General features: G+C 36.1%; 1 long non-coding RNA gene and 1 pseudogene across 1 annotated transcript; both read left to right on the forward strand.

Moving 5' to 3' along the window:
• Positions 1–5009: 5009 nt before the first annotated feature.
• Positions 5010–9656, forward strand: LOC112722343 (probable boron transporter 2; annotated as a pseudogene).
• Positions 9657–9828: 172 nt separating this feature from the next.
• On the forward strand, positions 9829–15791 carry LOC140176377 (uncharacterized). The gene is made up of 2 exons (XR_011867656.1): positions 9829–10064; positions 15171–15791. It is a non-coding gene; the product is annotated as an uncharacterized lncRNA (long non-coding RNA).
• The last annotated feature ends 6059 nt before the right edge of the window (positions 15792–21850 follow it).

A 21850-nucleotide genomic window follows, 5' to 3' on the forward strand; every position in this document is an offset into this window, starting at 1 on the left:
TGCTTCATGAAACACTAGAATTCATTCTCAAAAATTTTGAATAAAAAAAAATATTTTTTTTTTTCGAAAACAGGTGAGAAAATTTTGAAATATTTTTGAAAAATTTTTGAAAAGAAAACAAAACGAAAATTACCTAATCTGAGCAACAGGATGAACCGTCAGTTGTCCAAACTCGAACAATCCCCGGCAACGGCGCCAAAAACTTGGTGCACGAAATTGTGATGTCCAGGCTCAAACAATCCCGTCAGCATTCTCTCCATCGCTTTCCTCCAAAAAAGTCTTGAACAAATTCTCAAGGCCTGTCACCTTGGCAGACATCTCCACTGCAACAAATAAATAAACAAGTTAGTCGTGAAATCGGCATAACCAATCAAAGCAACAATGCAAGAAACACAAGTCAGAGTTACTCACAAATATAATTTCTGGCAACCTCCCGGTCACCCATAAGGAGGTGGGGATTCACATGATTTCTCCCAAAGACGGCCAACAACACGTCGGCAATCTTTCTGTCCACAACGGACATCCCCTTGTAAGTCACCTTAATAAAGGTGTTGGACCCCGCCCCGAAACTCCAATACGTCGGGATGAGGTGTTCCCCTTCTAACGACAACCAGAAGGGATGGCGACCTTTGACTGGGTGCACCTTAAAATATTTATCCTTATACCCATGGTAAGAGTCTCCAAACAAGCCAAAAATCCTTCGACCCTGGGCAGATCGGAAGGACATGAACCCCTTCCTCGCTTTCCCTTCCTTGAAAGGATTCGTGAGGTTGAAAAAATAAAGAAAAACGTCGACGGACACCGGCAGCTCTAGGTATTCACACACCATCTCGAAACAGCGGATGGAAGCCCAACTGTTCGGATGCAGCTGCGACGGCGCCATGGAGATCCGGTTAAGGAGCGCCATTTGAAAGGCAGAAAAAGGAATACGGACCCCCACTTGGGTGAACATGGACTTATAAAATCAAATCCAATCGGGAACCCGGGGGAAGTGGAAGTTGAGCTCGTATAGCCGCTTGCCAAGGGCAAGAACGAAAACGTCATAATTGGCCTCCTCGTCAGTTCCGCCGCACAAGTACTTGGCTTGGCGGAACTCGATAAGCTCCTCCTCGCCCATCTAGTTCGGGGATTCTTTCACGTCAGAAGTCACCCAAGCGTATGGGTCGTAATCCGCGGCGGAGGTGGAAGCTCGTGAGACGATGCGAGGCACACCTACAGTAGGGGACCACTCGGTTAGTCTACGAGGTCGGGAGCTCGGAAAAAGCCTAGAAACTACATTTAGCCTATTCAGTAACTAAAATTAAGCACGGCTAAAGCAGAATCCAAGTGAAAGCCTAAAAAGCTAATACCCTGGAATGGTAACCCCCCTAACGCACCTACTTAACGCAAAGGTCATCTAGCATACAAATCAAACAAGCAGCATGCATGCAGAAGAACTAATGATGGAGGTAAAATGAACATGAAGCAGAAAGAGAGGAGATGAATGTTTTCCTGGATTAGCTGCAAAAATTTGAAAGAGAGGGAAAAGGAGCAAATGCACAGGGACGCAGAAATGATGCTCTGGGAAACTTGAGAGAGAAGAAGATGGAGATGGATGGAGTGAAGAAATGAGACGAAAACAAAAGGCAAAACTATTTAAAACTGCCCGACTCAAGAAGCGTGAAAGGCCTAGGGGCAAAATTGTCTTTGCGCGCGGAGTTTTGAAATAACCCATTATGAGCATTTAATGCTTTGCGCGAGGAACGAGGCGACGAATGGTTATCCCAACAACGAACAGACACACGCGCAAGAGGCATGTCCTCTCCACGGGCGGCCGACCTGGCGACAACGTATGAAAGAAGAGATAACACGCCACCAACAACCTTCACGATCATTGCTGGCGCGTTGGGGGCACTGTTATAGCCTGGCCCACATATAACATGGGCTGACCCGACCCACGAACCACCCGACCCGAATGGTCGGGTGCGAGGCACTCAAATACCGACCCGAACACGCGTCCTGGACAGATCTCTACAGCTGTATAAGGAAGCTTCGAGGAAGGTGGGTTCTACCCTTGTGGGACCCGCTTCTGACACGGTATATATGGGGAAGGTCCTACTCCTCCCCCAAGGTACGTCACATACCATTCTCAAATCCTTCACCTGCACACTTGACTGACTAGAGCGTCAGAGTGTCTTTGCAGGTGACACCCAAACTTGGTGCACGAAATTGTGATGTCCAGGCTCAAACAATCCCTGGCAACGTGAGCAACTTGGTACGCGCAATCGTGATTACACTTTGATTATGTAAAATTCATGGCTCTTTCTTTCCCTGGCAATGGCGCCAAGAACATGGTGCCGATACCATGGTTCACAACTTCGATACAACTAACCAGCAAGTGCACTGGGTCGTCCAAGTAATACCTTACGTGAGTAAGGGTCGAATCCCACGGAGATTGTTGGTATGAAGCAAGCTATGGTCACCTTGCAAATCTCAGTTAGGCAGATATAAATTGATAATGAGGTTTTCGAAATTAATTAATAAAATAGGGATAGAAATACTTATGTAATTCATTGGTGAGAATTTCAGATAAGCGAATAGAGATGCTTTCGTTCCTCTGAACCTCTGCTTTCCTGCTATCTTCATCCAATCAGTCTTACTCCTTTCCATGGCTGGCTTTATGCAAGGGCATCACCATTGTCAGTGGCTACATCCCCTCCTCTCAGTGAAAAATATGCTCACATGCTCTGTCACAGCACGGCTAATCATCTGTCGGTTCTCGATCATGCTGGAATAGGATTCACCCTCCTTTTGCGTCTGTCACTAACGCCCAGCACTCGCGAGTTTGAAGCTCGTCACAGTCATTCAATCATTGAATCCTACTCGGAATACCACAGACAAGGTTTAGACTTTCCGGATTCTCTTGAATGCCGCCATCATTCTAGCTTACGCCACGAAGATTCTGATTAAGAGATCTAAGAGATATTCATTCTAGCTTATTTCATGTAGAACGGAAGTGTTTGTCAGGCACGTGTTCATGGGGGAGAATGGTGATGAGCGTCACACATAATCATCACCTTCATCACGTTCTTGGGTGCGAATGGATATCTTAGAAGCAAAATAAGATGAATTGAATAGAAAACAGTAGTACTTTGCATTAATCTTTGAGGAACAGCAGAGCTCCACACCTTAATCTATGGAGTGTAGAAACTCTACCGTTAAAAATACATAAGTGAAAGGTCTAGGCATGGCCGAGATGGCCAGCCCCCAAAACGTGATCACAGGATCAAAATACAATCCAGGATCCAAAGATGGTAAAAAAGACGTCTAATACAATAGTAAAAGGTCCTATTTATAATAAACTAGCTACTAGGGTTTACATGAGTAAGTAATTGATGCATAAATCCACTTCCGGGGCCCACTTGGTGTGTGCTTGGGCTGAGCTTGAGTGTTGCACGTGTAGAGGTTCTTCTTGGAGTTGAACGCCAGCTTTTGTGCCAGTTTGGGCGTTCAACTCTGGTTTTGGCTCCTTTTCTGGCGCTGGACACCAGATTTGGGCAGAAAGCTGGCGTTGAACGCCAGTTTACATCGTCTATTCTTGGCCAAAGTATGGACTATTATATATTGCTGGAAAGCCCTGGATGTCTACTTTCCAACTCAATTGAAAGCGCGCCATTTCGAATTTTGTAGCTCCAGAAAATCCACTTTGAGTGTAGGGAGGTCAGAATCCAACAGCATCAGCAGTCCTTCTTCAACCTCAGAATCTGATTTCTGCTCAAGTCCCTCAATTTCAGCCAGAAAATACCTGAAATCACAGAAAAACACACAAACTCATAGTAAAGTCCAGAAATGTGAATTTAACATAAAAACTAATGAAAACATCCCTAAAAGTAACTAGATCCTACTAAAAACATACTAAAAACAATGCCAAAAAGCGTATAAATTATCCGCTCATCACACCCCCCTCTCCACACGAAGAGTTCGGGACGTCGGCTGCACCCCCTTCAACCCAGTAATCCGGAACCAGGCGATTCTCCCTCATCAACCGAAGTACCAACCCGAACCGTCCGGTACCCGACCTACCGTACAACATGTTATCATATTTTTATGAAATTCTTATTATTTCTGTTTATACGAACTTCTCTTTTTTTATTATTTATTATTTTTATTTTTTGTTAATTATTTGTTTGACATTAACCCAGTAATCCGGAACCAGGCGATTCTCCCTCATCAACCGAAGTACCAACCCGAACCGTCCGGTACCCGACCTACCGTACAACATGTTATCATATTTTTATGAAATTCTTATTATTTCTGTTTATACGAACTTCTCTTTTTTTATTATTTATTATTTTTATTTTTTGTTAATTATTTGTTTGACATTATACATTTTTATAATTGTGATTTTTTTTGTATTATTTTTTTATTATCTTTTTATAATATAATTTATTGATCCTATTAAGTAAAGTATATTAAACAAAAAATTAATCGTAAATAATAATAATAAAAAAATTATTACATACTAAAAAAGAGTACTAAGAGTATTAAAAATATACTATATAAAAAATTATAAAATTTTATTTATTTATTTCAATCACTACCAAAGTAAATATTTAATTTTTTAGTACTCTCTAAAATTTATATTTTGTTAGTTTTAATTAAAAATTATATTTTTGTCAATTATTATATGTTATTTTTATTTTAATATATAAATATTAATTTTATTATAAAATTAATTAGTAAGATCTATTCAAATATTTAAATTAAAATGATAAGATAATATATAAAAATTATTTAAGTTGATGTCTATCTTAGTAATTTTTTAACCAAAAATAATTTTGAGTAGTGTAATTCAAACAATATTTATTTTACTATAATTCATTTTGATATAAAGATTGCTAAACATAAATCACTTTAACACAAACTTATTTTTCATCAAAATAAAGTTTACAAAATCAATTTTATACAAACTCCCGTTTATACTGTCTAGAAAAATAGAAGAAATTAAAAACATGGTTTGCAGAAAGGTTCTTCATTTCTGTGTCACAATTCCATTTTCATGGTACAGTTCGTAGTCGTACTCCTAGCGCTGCTTCGGCTGCTTCCACTTCAATCTTCTTTCATTCATTCATTCACTCACTAGTCACACTATATATAACAACTCATCATTCGCTAACCCACATTCTCACCAAAAACACCATATCATTTCTCTGCTTTCTATTTATATTTATATTTATCCTCACGCTTTGCTCATTCATTGCCTCACCAACCATTACTTCATTTTCTTTGTTGTCTTAGCGTCATGTAACTTCCTCATCTTCTTCTTGTGACTCTGGTATGCTCCATTCTCCTTGCAAAACACACAAAGTTTTAAGTAATTTTGAATTTTTATTATTAAAGCACCCTTTTTCTATCCTCATTTTGTTCCAAAGTTACTCCAAAGTGTTAGTTCTGATCAACTGCGCCATCTTCCTCGTGTAAATGTGTAACCGCTCTGTTATCCTCAAATGCTTCTGAAATTATAACTAATGCATGTGGCAATGATGAGTTTCCGTTAGAAATTTATGTTCATTTAATTTGAGTTTAGTTTGGTGGGTGTGTCATGTAACTTGGATACAGGTTAGCGAAACTTTCCATCACCCTGGTAACTATTAGAAGAGTTGTGCAAAATCCGTGTCGTTTTGGTTCAATTACTAACTCATTTTGTTATTAAGATAATATGATCTATTCATTCTTCCTATTGTTCTATGAAATGTAAATTATCCAAGTTGGTTCATTTATTTATTTTCCTCAATCATGACAAATGGACATCCATTTCCCCTGCTTTCCTCTTTAGGAAGAGTATGGCATATAGGGTTCTGGTTTCTTAGCCTAAACTTTTGATTGAGTTTTTTTTTCCAAATGTACAACTTTGATCACAATTTTTGTTTCTCAAGTCCTTTGAAGTGATTCGTTATCTTAGAATCACATATTCTGTTTCATTTCATTGTACTATAACGGATAACTTAAGACCTTCATGGAAGAAACATTTGTTCCCTTTCGCGGGATCAAGAATGATCTCAAAGGAAGAATTCTCTGCTATAAGCAAGATTGGACCAGTGGATTCAAGGCAGGCATCAGGTATGTGATATTATGCAAATGGTGCAGATTCAAGCTTTGTCAAAGATTTAATTTTCATGTTTATGTTGTGTAGGATCCTTGCCCCAACTACATACATATTTTTTGCATCAGCTATTCCTGTTATCTCTTTTGGGGAGCAATTAGAGAGAAATACTGGTACAAAATTATTTTTCAGGTTCAGTCTCCGTTTTAATATTTTCATGATCCTTTTGTTTGGTTCGTATAAGTAATGCTTTATTGGTTATATGTTGTAGATGGAACTCTAACTGCAGTGCAGACCCTAACATCGACTGCGCTATGTGGCATTGTCCATGCAATCCTTGGAGGGCAACCTCTCCTCATACTAGGTGTAGCTGAGCCAACTGTTCTGATGTATACATTCCTATACGATTTTGCAAAGGATAGAAAAGATTTGGGGCAAAGGCTGTTCCTCGCTTGGGCTGGATGGTATTCTTTGATATCCTTTTAGTGATTACTTAGTATAGAGGGAATTTAATGCTGCCTTGAGAACTATTCTTTACTATCTTAATGATGTTTAGGGTATGTGTTTGGACTGCCTTATTGCTGTTTTTGTTGGCCATCCTTGGTGCATGCTCTATTATTAACAGATTCACACGCCTTGCTGGTGAACTATTCGGTCTGTTGATCGCAATGCTCTTCATGCAGCAGGCCATAAGGGTAAGTACCAGAGTAATATACAACTTGGTTAGTTAGTAGATAGGAATCCTACATAATCAAGCAAAATGATGCTCCAGTTGAATAAAAGGATTAAATAATATCTTTCCATCTTCAAGGGGCTAGTGGAGGAGTTTGGTGTACCACACCAAAGAGAAGGTATCAATCAGATTGCACACCAATCCTCTTGGCTGTTTGGGAATGGAATGTTCGCCTTGGTTTTGTCATTTGGCCTTCTGTTTACTGCATTAAGAAGTCGTAAAGCTAGATCGTGGCGTTATGGCACAGGTATTGAGCAAACTTCTGAATTCTGATGTAGGATTCAATGGGAAATTTAAAGCATTGCTAGTTAGATTGCAAGTTTGGTTAAGCTTAGACAAACTACTTTCATGTCCTTCTCTGTCTGTTAGTCTTCTAGTCAGCTCCAGTTTTGAATTCTTTCAAAATTGCTTTCCTTAATGCAATATGATGATTGGATTCTGTGGTAGTGGCTGATTAACATTATCTTATAGGTTGCTTGAGGGGATTTATAGCTGATTATGGAGTTCCTCTTATGGTTCTTATGTGGACTGCTGTGTCTTACATACCAGCCAATAATGTTCCAAGGGGAATCCCAAGGCGGCTTTTCAGTCCAAATCCATGGTCTCCTGGTGCATACTCAAATTGGACTGTAATCAAGGTATCTCTAATTACTTTGATGCATATATTTTTCTTATAGTTGACAACGGATAATATCATTTCAGAAAGAAAGAGTCTAATTCTAGCTTATGCTGGGTTTTACAGGATATGTTGAATGTGCCTCTTATTTATATAATTGGAGCATTTATACCAGCAACTATGATTGCTGTGCTTTACTACTTTGATCACAGTGTTGCATCCCAACTTGCTCAGCAGAAGGAATTTAATTTAAGAAGACCCTCTTCTTATCATTATGATCTTCTTCTCTTAGGCTTATTAGTAAGTAATTTATTTTGAATACTTGGAAACAATTTCCATACTGGAGAATAACAACATGTGACTTGTGCATAGACACGTTGCAAATAGTTTTGCTGTAGAATCTCATTCATATGATTGCACAAATTCCAGACCATATTGTGTGGACTTATTGGAATCCCTCCTTCCAATGGTGTTATTCCTCAATCTCCAATGCATACGAAAAGCTTAGCCACTCTAAAGCATCAGGTAATATAAACTATGCTTACAGTATTCCTGTTCGTCATTATTTTCCTTTACAAATGAACTAATTAAGCTTCATTGATATTTTGTTCTGTGTGGAATAGCTTTTGCGGAACAAACTTGTATCTAGCGTACGAAAAAGTATTCAGAAAAACCTGAACCTGAGTCAATTATACCGAAATATGCAAGAAGCATATGATCAAATGCAAACTCCATTATCCCACCAAATGCCACCTGCATTGGTAAACATAATGCAATTTCCTATTGATTTGAAATTTGTGACCTACCTTGCATTTATTCTTTATTTGTTTTCCATTTAGGGGCTAAAGGAGTTGAAGGAATCCACAATTCAACTAGCCTCAAGTCACGGATATATTGATGCCCCTGTAGATGAGGTTGTTTTTGATGTGGACAAAGATGTTGATGACCTTTTGCCTGTTGAAGTTAAAGAACAGCGACTAAGCAATCTGCTACAAGCAATGCTGGTTGTGGCATGTGTCGCAGCCATGCCTCTTTTGAAGAAGATACCAACTTCAGTGCTCTGGGGTTACTTTGCTTTCATGGCAATTGAAAGCTTACCAGGAAATCAGTTTTGGGAGAGAATATTGTACCTGTTCACTGCTCCAAGCCGAAGATATAAGTATGTCCATGCTCATAGCCTATTTTGTTATTTCATGTTATTTGGTTGAAAAAAATAACATTCTTTTTCTTTCGACTAGAGTTCTGGAGGAACAACATGCTGCCAGTATTGAGATTGTGCCATTCAAAACTGTCGTCAAGTTTACCTTGTTCCAGACAGCTTACTTGCTTCTCTGCTTTGGTCTAACCTGGATACCAATTGCCGGGGTCCTTTTCCCATTGTTAATCATGCTTCTCATCCCTATAAGGCAATATTTCCTTCCTAAGTTTTTTAAAGGAGCTCATCTTCAAGATTTGGATGCTGCAGCGTACGAGGATATGCCTGCTATTCCTTTCAACTTTTTGTTTGAAGTAAGTTGTGTGAAGCATTATCAACTTATAATAAATGCAGAATTTTGGGAATTCAACACTAAATGGTATGAATTGTGACAAAAATAATACCCTTCAAGTGAGAATACACAAAACCCTGCTCATGTTATTGTTATCCAATTTAAATATAACCATTTTCTGCATTTTAAAGGATTTTGTTGGGTGGATTATAAACTTAGTAGGCTCTGATCACAAAAATCTACCTAGTACTACATTACATGCATAGTCTTGTTTTCAGCTTGATGTTTATGTACTTGACAACAGGAGTCAAATATTGAGGCAACAAATTTCAACACTAATGGTGGGGAAATTCTTGATGGAATTATCACAAGGAGTCGTGGGGAAATTCGCATCACACAAAGCCCAAAAACATTAAGTTCAACTCCAACACCTTCTAGTGATATTATACCTGCTAATGGAAATACCTCAAAGCATACACAGCCCTCAAGTAACTGAATTGAGAGAGTAAAAAGCAGCATAGGATGAACCATGAAGCAGAGTAAATTGAAAGAAACTTCTTGTTCATGGCCTTTGATATGTAGGGGCGTTTAACTAATTTCGAGTTAAAAATATCATTATGAGCTTGATTCATGTAACAAAAGTATTGGATCTAAACCTGTCTTGGGTTTATTTTATGTAGTTTACGTTATTAAGATTCAATGAAGAGATTAGTAAACTCCTTTTTAGTCTTACAAAAATTTTTGTTACTATTAAAGCTTTGCATAATTGTATGGTTGGCTCTGAATCATAAACCTTGGTTCTACTAATTAGTTGCCAAATTTTCTGTGTATGATCTTGACTCCTGAAAAGGCCAAATTTAGATTAAGCGAACATTTAGTTGTTAATTTGCTCACCTTTTCCTTTATCCCTGTTTTCTGATAGAACAAGGCTGATATTGGGAATTTCACGCATATGCATTTATTTATTCTTTGAAGGTATCTTCATGAAAAAAATAGCGAAGTAAGGTGTGACAATGAAGGCATATAAAAGAGTAACAACACCATGATATGATATCACATATGAGACGTGCTTTTTATAGCTAGGCGTTTGCTTTTCCTTGTTGGAGAACAAATATGACTGAATGAGAATAAGTGGCAACTTTCAAGGTATGCCTTTTTACTCAATAAGCTCTATTTTGCTTTTCCAATGATGAGTCGAGGGTCGTGAGTGAGTTGTTACAGGAGCACCCATCTTTGTGTTATTTTGCTTTATTGTTGCTGGTGATGGCTGAATGGATGAGTTTTATTGACTTACATGACCGAAGGAATGTTCATGGCAAATTTACATTCTAGAAAGCCTAATTATATTCCATTGCATTTCAAAATAATTGTCTAATTGAATTGAAAAAATAACATACTAAACTCAGAAAACTTGAATATCTCTGTATGTCCCCTACTTCCTTTCGATGCCATTTGACTGTGAATATACCTGAATGATCATTTTGGTTGTGTACTTTGTATTCACACGTTTTCTTCGAGATAGAAAATAGAGAAGAATGTGTTACAACTTACAATCAAGTGGATGAGAAATATTCCATCGGTGGGGACCCATCTAGCTAGATAAGAAACATAATCTAGTGGAAATCATACACTAATTGCACTCTCATATATTACAACTTACAATTACAAGCAACGAAGCCAACACTAATATAGTATTTGAACCAAATTCTGTCGTTTTGCCCGTTTTAAAAGTATTTTTCTTTTCCAGTCTGTTTGAAAATTTTTAATGGTACAGGATTAAATTGAATTCTATTTAGAATTGAATTTTAGTTAGAATTAAATTGAGTTATACTATTTGAAATAAATTAATAAAACTATAAAATTAAATTAAATTTTAATGTTTAAAATATTTATCAGATAAATTAAAATGTTATAATAGACAACTTTATTCTTTATTAATATAACATTGTATTTAAATAATAAATATACTTATTTATTAAATTATATGAAATAATTAAAAAAATTATATCTTTCAACTAAAATTTACTCACCTCTTTTAGAAAAACAAAAATTAGATTAATCTAAAAATATTAAGTTAAAAAAATATTGTTATTAATTAAAAAAATTAAAAAGTTCTCCATATTTATTCCAACAACAAACTAACAACAAAAAACAAACTGAATTATTAAGAACCAACTTATTTAATGGTCTAATAATATAGCAAGTAAAAAAAGTCAGTTATTAATAACAAATTGTAATAACTAATTAATTAACAACAAATTATAATAATTAATTAATATTATTAAAATGAAAAAAAATTATGCTACCTTATGTTAGTATCATGATTAACACAATTTCACTTGAAATATTCAGAGGTAGCAGTCTATAAATGTTTAGTGTCATTAATCTAAGTTAAACACAAAAAAATCTATATGTGTTGATTTTTTTTTTTAGATTTATATAGTAGACTTTTCAAAAAGAATAGATATATATTATTAAGTGAGTTGAAGAAATAGGAAGGGAAGGGAATCAAAATGGTCAGAGAAAAAAGAGTGGTGTTAAAAAATAGAAGACGTTGAAAAAAAATGAATAAAAAAAGGTAAGAAGTAATTAAATTAAAAGGACATTTTAGATATTTTAAATTTTAAGTGAAATTCTAATAGAATAAAATTTTAAATCAGACCTATTTGAGTGGAAATTGATTTTGAAAGAAAACAATAAAATTGAATTGAATTTTATTTAAATTAATTTAATTATTTTTGTTTTAAACACTAAAATTAAATTCAATTTCCATAAAAATTAAATTTTAAGGGGTTTCTAAATACTCTGTTAAGAATTTAAGAATTTTTAGTCAATTAGGATCATTAAATGATTTGCTGAATTAAGGCTGAACTATAAATTTGTGTTTGGTCAAAAAGATAATAGCTAATAAACTAGGGATGAATTCATATGCACTATTAGTGTAATTTTTTCCCAAACATCCATCACTAGAAGTATTTAATATCCAAAATTTCTAATTAAACTAGCATGGAGTTCAGCCATATGAGTTACATGCATGTTGTTACTCATTTTTTTAACATAATAACAAATTACTAAAATTAATTAAGTGTTGATAATTTAGAAATAGCACACAAAGTATTTCCTGAACAGGAAAACAAATCAAGTAATAATTTTTTTTAAAGAAAATGAGTAAAGAAGAGAGTGGAAGCGAGAGTTTAAGGGTGAAACACAAAGAGGATGACGGCCATGCTATCGAAAGAAATAAGGGGAAGAGTGAGGGTGAATGTGCACCTAGTGTCAAGGAGAATTTTTTTTCGCGAGAGTTTTTTAAAGGCTTCAAAGGTCTTTTTTAGAAATAAAATTATTAATGCAAAGAAATCTAAGGCCTTTGCACTTGTAGGATATCTTTCTAGAGATGGTATAGCAACGGTGGTAGGTAACTAGAGTGATTCTCAACCTCCGTGTGTTAGCTTTACAAAAGAGACAAAGCTCTAATTAGCAGAACCTTATAAAGATGCCTTAGTGATCAAGGTCTTAGACAAGAACTATAGTTACACACCTCTTTCATATAAGCTTTGAATGGTCTGGCGCATCAAAGGTGAATTCGATCTTCTAGATGTGGGATTTGGGTATTACCTGGTGAAATTTAATGCTGTTGAGGATCGAGATAAAGTCATGCTTGGTGACCCGTAGTTGATAGATGGGCATTATGTCGCTGTAAAACCATGGGATGTAGATTTTCGGCCATGTAAACAGTCCTTCGGGTCGACGCTCGTATGGATTCGGATTTTGGGACTTCCAATCTGGTTCTACCAAGAACAGGCTATGATGCATATTGCTTCTGCAATAGGTATCTCGATCAAAGTGGACTTGGCCACTAAATTGGCAGAGAGAAAGATGTCCGTGCATGTGTTCAAATAAATCTAGGATTGTCGGTGATCAAGAATATTATTGTGGAAGGAGAACTCATGCAGTGGAATATAAAAGTCTAAATCAGATATGTGCTTCTTGTGCACGTTACGGTCATGAATGCTTGAGTAGAATCACCATGGAAGGGAAGGGTGTTGATCCTGACACCACCAAGACCCAGGTTGGTGAAATAACTCAAATTAATGATAAAAAAATTCAAAAATCAAATGCAACGGATGATGTTGTGACAGGTGTAGTTGTTGGCGAGAATTACGGACCTAATATGAATGATGATTCATTGGCTAATAACTTGCATGAGGTTCACGTTGAAGAGGCATGCATGCAGGAATGAAGAAGTGGGTTGGGAGCAAGTATTAAGGAACGGGAAATATAAGTTGGGCCAAAAGAAATTTTTTAAGACCCAAGAAAGGAAATACTCAAGCAAAGGTTCGGATAGGAAAGCAAGGCTCACGTTGCATGCTCCTCTTGCTCTAGCAGCGTGGGTTGCGTGTGAGGAATAGAGATGTGTCTGCTATGCCGTCTTCTCACCAGACCCTAGCGCCCCGCAGCTCCTCCTTCTGAAAACGGTCAAGACCGCCGTCCTTATAGAGCTCCCCAACGGAGAAGAATGGAAGCATGGTGTTCTATTCTTCTATCTTTATATTATGAATAATTTAAATATAATAATTTGGAATATTAGGGGTGCATCTAATAAGTTAGCTCGAGTGAATTGTAAAGAGCTTGTTAGAAAATTTAAATCTGTCTTTTTTATTGTGGTTAAAACTCATTGTCATTTTCAACACTTGAAACTGTTCTGGAAAAGGCTTAGTTATCATTCTATTGGTACAATGGAGGCAACATGGGTATCTGATTCCTTCTTACAATGCCGGATGCTTGCTGCAAGTGGGTAGATGCTTTTGATTAGTGTAACATTCTTACCTTCAGAATGTCACGCTTCCGGCTGCGCCATTCTGATAGCGAGGATATTACGACTTCTTCTACACACTTAATAATAAAATATGAGTTTTTAACTCTCAAACTATATTGCTGTTTTCTTTGAAAAATCGAAAATACTTTTTTATTTTCAAACATGCATATATAACCAAATTCAATCACAATCCTAATATATATATATATACCAAACTTCTTATATAAGTAATTTACAAATATTACAAGCATACATATCATTATAACTCTTATCTCTCTTACAAAAATATAATAATAGAGGCGAGGAGAATCTATAATATATGTATACAAACAGAAATTGCATAGCTAAGAACTTAGCAAAAACTTCATAAGCTTCCCCATCCGTCCTGAAAAGAGAAGTTTGTATGGGGTGAGAACATCATCCTTGCAGGTTCTCAATAGAGGGTTTAAGAATTGTTAAAAAAATTAATTTCAACTACAGTGATTATTGTTCGTCTTATGAATTTATTAAAAACATTAACGATTAATTATCCCACAACAATATATGTACAAAACTCACTTTTCCCTTGGTAATAATTTCAAAACTCAATTAATATCCCATAATATAAATAAATACGGCTCCCGGCCCATTACCAAATCAAATCACGGCCTCTGACCCAAAACATATAAAAAAAATCTTGGCCTCCGGCCCAAACAAAGCTAATCAACACTATTATCAACTCATCACCAATACTTAATATAAAAAATACCATATCAGAAACAACCCTCAGCGTTACCATCGCCAGGATAAGGAATCTCTCAGTTGTTCCAGCACAGACAAAACAATACAAGGAATACACAAATAAATAGGATAGTTAAAGCATTTAGTTCAATTAGCATATAGGTACAATTATTCAAATAGGCAAGCTAAATACAAGATGCACACCTAAACAATATACACAAATGCAAATGATGCATGCCTGCCTTATAGCCAATGAGCTCATCTATCAGTTATACAGCCAAATCTAACATGCCCGGTAGCGAACTCTGGATAGTCCCTTGGTGCGCGCATCCCCAAACTCGTAGTCATATTCATTCATCAATATCATTGGGAGAATCATCTGGGAAGGTTTAAGTGTCCGACCACATCTTGCGATGGAGGGTCAATAATTACCAACCCGGAGCAAGCAGGACAAAACCACCATCCTTGCGTCTACTTGGGAAGCTCAAATTCCAACCAAGAGCAATAATGAGTCCATATTTGACGATATATTTTTGCTTGAATTGGATGCATTTCATCATATAAACTCACATTTATTCACTAGAATAGCATACTTTTGTGTTTGATCCCTAAATTGAACCTAAATGTGAAAACATGCGTTTTTGTACTTAAATTAGTTATTTTAATCCCACTTTTATGCCACTCGATGCCATGACATATTTGATGATTGATTTTAGGTCCTAAAGGGAAGTTTGGCAAGGCAAAAGTGGAAGGAAACATGTACAAAGGGAGAAAGCATGAAGAAAACAAAGGAGAAGCACACATTGGAGTGTGCGTGCGCACAACCACCTGTGCGTACGCACAAAAGCCACAAAACTATGTGTGTGTACGCACGACAACCTGTGCGTACACACAAGCAGAAAATCAGCATGTGTGCGGACGCACACACCTGTGCGTCCGCACACGTCCCAGCGTGTGACCTCATTAATGCAAATTGCTGGGGGCAATTTCTGGGCCTCGAGGGCCCAATTTTGAGACTTTCTGAAGCTGATTCTTCCTATATTAGACAAGGCCTCACTCCATGTGATGTGGGGAGCAATTAGGGTTTAGTTTAGCATAATATAGTTCATTTTTTAGAGAGAGAAGCTCCCCCTTCTCTCTAGAACATAGGGTTTTTAGTTTAATTTCTATGTAATTTCTCTTTTTAATTCTTGTTTTCATCTAGTTTCTTCTACCTTTCTTTATTTTATTGTCTTAATTTCCTTATTTATCTTGTTAATTTCTCATTTTATTTGTCCTTTATGTTTATGCACACTCTTGTTACTTTAATTTACATTTAATGTAATTTTATGTTTTATGTCATTTATTGCTTCATTGAGTTGCTATCTTTATTTTCCTTGCTTGGTAGATGTAGCATTTATTATTTTTTGTTATTTTATTATGCTTTCTTTATGCACACCCCTATTTTCTCACTTTTATTCTTCTTTTCCCTTCTTCTTTCTCTCTACTTCTCTTCTTCTTTTCTCTTCCTCCCTCTTCTTCTCCCTTCACCCTATTTGCTACTTGTTCTTCTTTGTTTTGCTTGAATTTCATTATTATTTTGATAATTATATTAGTTTTAGTTTGTTAGTTTATTCATTAAATAAATTGCAAGTGTTCGTTTGATGATTGAATTGCTTGTTGCTTGAAGTTTCTTCCAATGCACTTGTACTTCGCTTTAATTTACTAGTACCTAGTGGGTTTGGATATTCATGTTTTGATTGTACCACTAGGACGAATTATCTAAGTGCATTGAATTAAGTGAATTGAGTTGAAACTTACTTCTTCATTATAATTCTCATATTAAATTTCATAACATGTCCAGTACTTGTTCCTTGTTAATGCTTTGCATTTGTTTGAGTGACTTAACTTGATCCTATCAAGCTGAGCACTTTTTGTAACAAGTACCTCTCCATGTAACCTTTTTATTATGCTTCATGATGAATAAGGAGTTTCCGTTCATTATGAGATTGGTTGTTGCTTATTGTGCTATTTTATATCAATCTTGCGCTTTCACGTGCACAATTTCAATAACCAATATCAAATACTCAATTCACTTTTGTGGTTACTTAGGGTTGCTTGTGCCTTAAGTTTACTTATTCTTTACCTGCAACCTAGGCTACTTCATTGAGGAACATGTGCTATTTCTTTTGAATAGGTGGTTGTTGTTGTTACCCCGCCGATGTGGGTGTTTTAAATCGTGCACACTTAGAATACTACAGTCTTCTATCATACCACACAACTTACTTTTTCTCAAGTGTTATTTCTTTGTTTACAAAGTAATCGGAGCCCCCGGAGCCCACCAGCTAAAGGTGGAGCCTCATAGTCCTTCACCCATGGATCATGTGCAAGCATGGAGGACCGTGCATTATTTAAGTGTGGGGGAGGATCGCCAACTTCAAGGGGGTAAAATTTCTCTTCTTAGACACTTTGCAATATTTTTTTGTTCTTTTTCATCAATTTTTGAAATTTTTGTTCTTATTTGCACTTTGTTTGGTTTGTTTTTATATATTTCTTTAATGCTTATAGTATTAGGGTAGTAAATATTTGCATGTTACATGTTATATTGAATAATTTTGGTAAAAACAACAAGAAATTTTCATGAAATCCCTTTTAGGGCATGCCATTAATTGAATTGAGAAATTATTTTTCAAACTTGCTTGAAGTATTTTTTTCATAGAACATAGAAAAGAGCTAGAACAACATACCTTGTGAGATTTGAACTTTAATTGTATGGTTGCACATCTTCAACCATAAAGTTTGTTCTTGTGTGATAAACTCCTTTTATGATTGTAATCTTTGATTTGCTTGATTCTATATGTCCATTATTTTTTATTTGAATGCATGTATATGATTGAGGCCATTGTTTCAAATAGCTCACTTACCCAAATAGCCTACCCTTCATCTTCCATTGTTAACCAACTTTGAGCCTATGCTAAACCCATTTATTCTTAATTTTAGCACATCACAAGCCTTAAGTGAAAAATAATAAATGTCCCTTGTTTGGATCTTTGATTAGCTTAGGCTAGTGAGTGTGTTTATCATTTAAGTTTGGGAAGTTTGGGAACATTGTTTGGGATAAAAGGGTGTTTTTATATTTTTGTCAAAATATTGAGAATTTGGTACATACTCATGTATGAATTATGTTAAACCATATGCATTGATGTTCTTGTATATATTTTAGTTTGAGAAAAAATGATGAGAAAATAAATAAAAGAAAAAAAAAGAAGATAATAGAAAAAAAAAAAAGAAAAAGAAAAGTAATAAAAAGGGGACAAAATGCCCCAAAGCGAAGTCAATAAGAATAAATGCATATGTGTGATGATCAAAAAGAGAATACATGAGTGTATGAAAAAGTGAAGAATGGGTAGTTAGGTTAGCTTTGAATTGTATAGGTTGTCATAGGTTTGGTAGGAAGCTTAGGTTGATCAAAGATTCAAATGCTTGACCATATGCATCCTACCTTGACCCTAGCCCCATTACAACCATGGAAGTCCTCATGATATTTGTATGCATGCACTAAATAATTGTTGATTGTTAGATGACTTGCAAATCTTTGAGAAACATGACTAAAGGAGAATTGAGTGATTAAGCCCTAAACACTGAGCGAATTGAGTGAATACACATCCAGTGAGGGGTTCGATTGCTCAATTCTATGTTCTTGTGCCTTATATTGTATCTCTTTGCAAGCTGTTTGTTGGTTAGTTTTGAAAATCTCAATTCAATTCTTTGGACTTTGATCATAGTGCATTAATTCTTTGCCTTGGCCCCAGGGCTTGTCTTGGATTAATTGGAATCTCTTGTTTGTTTTGTGCCAAACTAAATAGGAACCATAGTGTATTTATATAGATAGCATTTAATGTAGTTGCATGCATGTAGTTGGTTTTATTGAATAAATTGTTTTTCCCCTTTTCCTTCTCCTTTGATTGTGATTAGCATGAGGACATGCTATTGTTTAAGTGTAGGGGAATTGATGAGTCCATATTTGACGATATGTTTTAGCTTGAATTGGATGGATTTCATCATATAAACTCACATTTATTCACTAGAATAGCATACTTTTGTGTTTGATCCCTAAATAGAACCTAAATGTGAAAACATGCGTTTTTGTGCTTAAATTAGTTATTTTAATCCCACTTTTATGCCATTCGATGCCATGACATATTTGATGAGTGATTTTAGGTCCTAAAGGCAAGTTTGGCAAGGCAAAAGTGGAAGGAAGCATGTACAAAGGGAGAAAGCATGAAGAAAACAAAGGAGAAGCACACATTGGAGTATGAGTGCGCACAACCACCTGTGCGTACGCACAAAAGCCACAAAACCATGTGTGCGTACGCACAAGCGGAAAATCAGCATGTGTGCGGACGCACACACCTGTGCGTCCGTACACGTCCCAGCGCGTGACCTCATTAATGCAAATCACTGGGGGCGATTTCTGGGCCTCCAGGGCCCAATTTTAGGACTTTCTGAAGATTATTCTTCCTATATTAGACAAGGCCTCACTCTATGTGATGGGGGGAGCAATTAGGGTTTAGTTTAGCATAATGTAGTTCATTTTCTAGAGAGAGAAGCTCCCCCTTCTCTCTAGAACCTAGGGTTTTTAGTTTAATTTCTATGTAATTTCTCTTTTTAATTCTTGTTTTCATCTAGTTTCTTCTATCTTTCTTTATTTTATTGTCTTAATTTCCTTGTTTATCTTGTTAGTTTCTCATTTTATTTGTCCTTTATGTTTATGCACACTCTTGTTACTTTAATTTACATTTAATGCAATTTTATATTTTATGTCATTTATTACTTCATTGCGTTGCTATCTTTATTTTCCTTGCTTGGTAGATGTAGCATTTATTATTTTTTGTCATTTTATCATGCTTTCTTTACATGCCCACCAAGTGTTTGATAAAATACTTGGTTGGGTTTTTGCTTAGTTTCTCACACTCTTGGTTGGGAATTTGGGTGTTTGGGTGAACTTGAGTGGTGGATGTCCATTCCATATTGTGTGAGGGTTGTTAATTAATTTGGTTTCCCTTGACTCTATGTGACCCCTTTAGTGTTGACTTAGGACTTAGGGATTGAGATTAATTATGCCTAGTTGACTTATCCTCGATGTAGGGTTAACTAATTGGGATTAATTTACACACAATTACCATGTTTGTGGTCCACAAATAGGATATGAATCCTTAAATTACCCACTTCTTGCCAAAAGTTATTTTTAGCATTTAATTTCCCTTTCGTGCTTTAATTGCTTTGACTTTCAATTTCTTGCATGCTAAGTTACCTTCTTGCACTCTAATTTCTTGCCATTTTAATTCCTTGCTCTCTCTTGCATTCACAACCCCCATTTCTTCCATAGCCAATAACAAGAACATTTCATTGCAACTCCTAGGGAGAACGACCTGAGGTTTCATTACTCTCGGTTATTTGTTTTGATTCGAATTTAATATTTGATTGATGGCCAATTTGTTGGGTTAGGACTATACTTACAACGCCAATTCTTATTTTTGATAATCGAATTCCTAACCTATGCAAATTGGCCGTTATCAAATTTGGCGCCGTTGCCGGGGAGTTGTAATGGTGCTTGTTATTGGCTATTGTAAATATGTTAACATATAAATAGTTGTTTTTGATTGATTTCTTATTGTTGCTTGTTTTTGCTAGTCTTAGGAGTTTATTTTATTTGTTCTTATTACCTTTGGTTTTGTTTCCTTTTTTTTCTATGAATTCTCACCCATTGCATTGCGAGTTTTGTTGCTATTGTGCTATAGAAATTTGGAAATTTCAAATGCTTGTTACATGAATGGGATTAAAGGAATTCACAACAAGATTTGGGTGCACAAGTTTTGGAATCTCAAAAGCCTTGGAGAATACAAGCTTGGGTGGAATTTCAAGGAGGTTTGATGAGAGCTCTCCACAAGTCCAACTTAAGGACAATAAACCAAAGTGCTAGGTGGAGACACCCCACTATGGTAATATTGCTCCAACTCTTCTCTTTGATTAATAAGTTGCCTTAATTGCATTTTTATTTATTTTAGTTAGCTTAGGATTAGTTTAATTTTGAATTTAGTAGGTTGGTTTTGGTATGGATCATGATTTTGTGATGTTTTGAATGTTTTGGGGTTGATATGTTGATGTGCTAAGGCTTGGACCCTTAATTTTGAAAGAAAAAATTTTGTGAAACAGGGCATCTGTGCGTGCACACCATGCTGTGCATACACACAAAACTGCATTTTTCTCTACCTGTGCGGCCGCACAAGCTTGTGCGTCTGCACACTCCTTGATATGCCCTCTATTCGCAGTGCCAGCATGCCCTATCGCGCGCACCTCCCTCTATTTTGTGACCTGTGCGTGCGCACTGCTGTGTGTGTAACGACCCAATTTTCAATATGTCTAGATCATATCGGAAACTGAGCGCTACCAATTTGTCTTCCTAATTATTATCTATTATTTATCATATGAGCCTGATTCGCTGTTAAAAATGTAGTTAATTTGTGAGGTATTTTTTTTCTTTGAAAACGTTTGGATTAATAGACGGAATCATTCATAATCATTCCACAACTGATAATAGATAAAATAGTTATAAACAACCACACATAAATACATTGCAAATAGTTAATAACATTCAGTGATCCAGCCTTTATTTAGGTATAGATTTTTAGTTAGAACACCCCTAGATATAGCTAGATAATAACTATATACATATATATACATACAACATCCCAGGCCCTGACCTGTTCAAGAAGTCTCTAAGCTGGCACCCAGGCCAGCCTAGACCCTATACTCACCTAGTCCCTCTAAAATACTAAAGCGAGGGAAAGTACGTTCTAAGTCTTCAAAACTCAAGTCAGCTGGAACGTCATCGAAAGGTAGAACATCATCTGTTACTCCTCTGCACAATCAAACATTGCCATATGACATCTCTCTGGTACCTCATCAAGTAACCACACCACATGAGTCTCGTACACAGGATTTAGGTTAAAGTTCACATACAAATAGGGTGCAGACATTGGCTGGTCTCACTGTATATACATATAAACAGAGAACGAGATTCACCCTAGACTCAGAAGACTATCTAGAGCGGAATCCTCCCTGCAGAACCATCATCAACGAACTACGGTAAGGTACTCTTACTTCCATCTGAAGGGGGAAGAGAGAGAGAAGGGGTAAGAACTGGGGAGTTCTTAGTAGGGCCGGGGTTATTAGTTAAGTTCATTAATTCCGTGTTGTTTAGCAGACGAATAGCAAAATACCGAGAAGTAGTGAACAGAAGATACAGATAAATAGAGAAAATAGAGAAAACAGAAAGCAGAACACAAACAAAAGAATACAAGAAAATAAAACGCAAATACAAAGAATAGAATACAAACAAACAGAGCATACATTC

The sequence above is a fragment of the Arachis hypogaea genome, chromosome 11 (genome assembly GCF_003086295.3).
Source record: "Arachis hypogaea cultivar Tifrunner chromosome 11, arahy.Tifrunner.gnm2.J5K5, whole genome shotgun sequence".
NCBI lineage: Eukaryota > Viridiplantae > Streptophyta > Magnoliopsida > Fabales > Fabaceae > Arachis > Arachis hypogaea.